Source organism: Lolium rigidum, chromosome 3, assembly GCF_022539505.1.
Source record: "Lolium rigidum isolate FL_2022 chromosome 3, APGP_CSIRO_Lrig_0.1, whole genome shotgun sequence".
Lineage (NCBI taxonomy): Eukaryota > Viridiplantae > Streptophyta > Magnoliopsida > Poales > Poaceae > Lolium > Lolium rigidum.
The window spans coordinates 8,318,857-8,323,817 of NC_061510.1; positions in this window are offsets into that span (position 1 = coordinate 8,318,857).

Genomic DNA, 4,961 nt, shown 5'->3' on the forward strand with positions numbered 1-4,961 from the left:
TGCCATAACCCTACGAGCAACCGGCGGCGGGAAGACGTTCCTAGCTCGCATAGACGTCGTCAACTCCTTCTTCATCTGTCGAATTCCTCCAAGTCTGGCCAAGTAAATAGCCAGAGACAAAGCCGTGAGTACATTGGAATTGTACTCGCAAACCATCAAGAAAGGTGCTAACAATGCTAACTAAAAGAGACAAGAGAGGAAGAATAGTTTCTCTTGTGGATATAGCATGTGAAAGAGAATCAGTTTCTCTTCTGGATATAGCATGTGAAAGAGAATCAGTTTCTCTTGTGGATATAGCATCCCAACATCGCAGTTGAAGGGGATACTAAGAGGGTTCTATGACATCTCTATATTTTTGTTAAAGAAGATACTTCAAAAGAGTTCTACCACATAAAACACTAGGATGGGAGTAGCCCATTTTATTTCCTTTCCGACCATCTTCACATGGTCAACCACTTTCCCGTACCCTTCCGGTACTCCAAAAACAACTTTCTTTTTTTCTTTGTAAAGCCTTTCTAAAACAAAACTAGCCCCGGTTAAGTATGGCCATCTCATCCCGTCCATGACCGCGGACGCGGCTATTCGAATAGTTTTGACTCTGCAGAGTTTGCACACTTTCACCACAACTATCCGGATATCTATTGTGTGGGCATCATCCCCGCATAACGACATATGCCACGACGGATACCCGGACATAACCTTTCGCCCATTCGACTTAACACGAGGTCCTACCCTATGGAGTATGTACCTCCCCGGCACCATGGCAGCTCACCTCCTTTTGAGCGTGGCTCCACCGCCAAGCCAGGAGACCCATAGTGTCTTCCGGACGGGTCAGCCCCGAAGGCCTCCCGTTATACTATTGTCCCAACCTCGACAACCCGGACTCGGGGGTAACCGTACCCTTGTATAGTTGTGCGGTGCCTCATGCTAAGAAGAACAAACGTCAAGTTAAGCCCGTGCCCACTTTGGGGTAGCCATGGTTGCGCTGTAAAGGTTGTGATGGCGAACACTTATACGCAGTGCTCTTTTGAAAATTCATTTTTTTGTTACTCACACATCCTTTGGCGGCCAACAACCAGCCATATCCCACTTTCCGAAAACATCAAGACCTTTCTCTTGAAACAACACTTGAGCAAGACAACATCTTCCCAAGGTTTTCAAAGTCATTCCAAAACATAAAACATCGGGGTTTCCCAACCTAAGGTTTTATTGTGGAGAACAAGGCTATCAACAAGGGCGTGATGCTAACCATCATACCACTAAGGAGATGATTATTGCGGTGTCAAAGGGGGTCATACATGCTTGGGGTAAGCATGTATATGATCAACATAAGTTGGAAGATTCAACAAGGTTCATGATGTTAATCATCATACCGCTAAGAAGATGATAATATAGATGGTCAAGGGGGCATACATGCTCAAGGTATGCATGCATAAGATCAACAAGGGGTTCAACATACTCGAGAGTAAGTATGCAAAACATCAACAAGGGGTTCAAGAAGGGTGTCAAGAGGTCGACACACACAAGATAAGTGGGCATACCCATCACATTTAGAGGGTATACCAAGATCATGGTGTTGACAACCACCATTTACAAAAAAAGGGGTTTGTCGGCGAGGTGCCAAAGAGAGTAAACATGCTCACGGTAAGCATGCTCCGACAACAAAAGTAGAAATCACACAAGATAGATCGAGAGACAATAATAATAACAAAGTAACCACAATATGTGATTCAATATTCAGAGATCAAGAGATGGCTTGCCTTGGCTTATTTGTCCCTGGACTTCTTCAACTCCATCAATATAAGAATCCCATCAATATAAATAAAATCCTTATCCGAACCACTTCTTCTTCTCCGGAATTGTTCGCATCTATCGCCGGAAAATATAAAAGGAGCACAATCAACACATTGTAGCAACAAAACATCATTCAACAATCAACAATCAAAAGCTAACCATTTTACTAAGGTCTAACATTCTAAGGACTTATGGTCACTACAAAACATCTTTAACAATTTATCTTACTTAACAAAGGTACGAGAGTATCAAAAATAAGCAAATGCCTCTATGGGTATTACCAAGGCACAAGTTATATACCCCCTGGTAGATAACACCACCAAGGAGACAAGTGAATCGGTTTTGGCTCAAAAGCATCCATCTTTTATTTTCAAACATTTTTGGAAAGGCACAAATCATTTTTACTATTTTATTTTGCTTGCACAAATACTACCCAATACTAGGAAGTAAACAATATGCCACACCATTTTGAAATCTTAAGCAAAACAATAGAACTTGGTTTAATCTCGGAAGGTTTTTTTTTGCAAGAATAAAACATAGGTTGGCTATTTTTAAAACAAAGTGATGGCAAGGTTTTGAATAACTCAAAGGGATTTCAAATCATCATTGCATATGACACACATACACTTGCAAACAGATACAAAATTTCTTGAACAGAGACTAAAAGTATTTTTCCTAGATGGCCAGTAACAAAACAAGGTCAACACAATTGGATTCATCCAAAAATATTAATCCTACCATTTTAGGAATTACAAATACTAAACAATAACCAGTGAACATGTTTAATGCACTAAAAATCGTACAAAAATCCTAAAAATATGGGACCAGTGGCATTGGAAAGATACTTGAATTTTTGAACTAATGCAATTGGTTTCACTGGATTTGGGTCTGTGGATCTCGAGATATTCACAATTGAGTGCTACTGGTTTTTCACACATTTTAACAGCCAATTCAAAAATTTAAACGAAATAAAAGGGGCGGGAAGAGATCTGGCCCGTGCGGTGGTGACGTTTTCGGCCGGCCCAGGAGAGGGTTTCCAGGTGGAGGGGATAAAGAAAGAAAAATAAAAAGGAGGGGAGAGGGGCCTGGGCGGGGCCCAGCATGCATGGGCCGACGTGGCCGAAATGGCCATGCAGCCGCACGCTCGGAATCGATCAGCACGAGGCTGTCGTCTCCACGACGCGAGGCAGGGATGCGAGCAGCGGACGGAAACGCAGATATGGGCGGGCTAGGGCTCACCTGGCGGCTGGCGGGCGACGACGAGCTCGGGGCGGATGAAGGGCGCGCGTCCAGGGGCTCCTCCTCCTGCAGCAGCCTCGCCCCGGCGGGTCTTTCTCCGCAGACGTCCCGGACGGACGGCGACGGCAGCGTTCACCGGTGGCTCTGAATAGTAGGAAAGGGCGCGTTAGGGAGGGCGGACGACGGTGAACAAGATGGAGCAAGGAGGGAGGGACGAGGATGCCGGGGTCGAGCTCCTCCTGCCCGTAGCCCTCATGGTGACCACGCCGGCGAGCCTTGCTCCGGCGAGCTGCGAGCAGAGGGATGCCTTGGCACCCTCGGGGAGGTGTTCTGGGAGAGGAGGGAGTGGTGTGTGAGTGGAGAGGAGGGGTGTGAGTGGAGAGGAGGGAGCGAGGGGCCTTTTTATAGGCAGAGGCGGGCAACGGGCGGGTGCCGTGGGCGGCATCCATGGCCAATGGCTGTCGAGGGAGGACGTCAGGGGTGATGTAGGAGGGTGGGGGCGGGGTGACGTCACTCAGAGGACGTCAGCAGGGCGCGGGAAAAGGGGAGGGATCGAGCGGGGAGAGAGGGTTCGAGCGGGAGGCTTCCAGGGGTGCTGTTTTACGTGTGCTAGGGTTTGGAGCAGCTTGGGCCAAGGCCTTATGGGCTTGGACTCGGTTTAGGAGAGATGGGGAGGGATCCCAGGGTGGTTTGAGAGGGTTTGGGTCGGGCCAAGGAGGTGCAAGGGGTTGGGGTGGTGCATAGGCACCATGGCCCGGCCATGTGAGAAAAAAGAGAGGGGGAGATCGAGGAAAGGTGGTGTTCCTCCCTAGGGTTTGCGAAGAGAAAAAGAAAGGAGAGGGAGAAAAGATATTATGCATTTGATACTCACAAAAGTTCATGTTGGTACAAGGTTTGGAAAATTTTAAGACAAGGTGAGAGGAGATGGTGATGGTGATGGTGAGAAATAGAGAAGTGAGATGTGTATGATGCAAAGAGGATGTTATGTCCAAAGAGATTTTTTTTGGTAAAGGTGTAGATCACCTAAGAAGAGTAAAGCCATACTTGAAGGAATTTTATTTGAACTTGCATTTGGAAAACCTTTGGGAATAACTTAGAAAAGAAATTTGAGTTAAGAAGGCTCTAAATACTGAGCTAGTCAAAGTAGATTTTTCTCATACTAAAGATAAACAAAATAATGAAATAATTGGCGTAAGTGCCATAAACTAGCATTTTGTTAAAAGAAAGGAAAATCAAGTGAAACAATCTATGGAAACATTTTTGGGTTGAAAAAGGGGATGATATAAAATACTACCCACATTTCCTCTTTTATAGAGATTTGAAAATCTTTGATACAACTAGGATTAGTTTTGTAGTGAAAATTAGAGAAGAGGCTTAAATAGGATTTTTGGTAAATAAAGTATTTTGGGAGAAGTGATCTCAAGGGTAGAGGGTGGCTACATAATGTAACTACCATCTCCACTCTTGGTTTTGTGGAGATTGAACATGAATTTATAATAAAGACAAGCGGTAAAAGAGGAAGAAGTGGTCTAGTGCTGAAACACTGGATAGGGTGCAAGATCAAGTGAATACAAGAGTTGTAAGGACAGAATGAGACATGCAAGATATGGAAGTTGTAGAGAGTATTGAATAGATGAGATCTATGAATTGAGATCACCAGTAACAGTTGTGGGTGCTTAAGAAACAACTGACAAAGTTGGAGCATTTTAAGCCTGCCAAAACATGTTATTGACTTGGCTTCAAAACCAACAGGGATAAGTGGGTATATGAGTGATCTGGTCCAAGGCAAGGACATGGTTGGGAAGTGCTCATGACAAGGTAGGTCTAGGACCGAGTGCATTGCCTTAGATGGCAAGGGGTAGCTTAATCCAGGGGTTCCAAAATGGAACCTTAAGCAGATTTTGGGACTTACCCAAAATTATGATGCC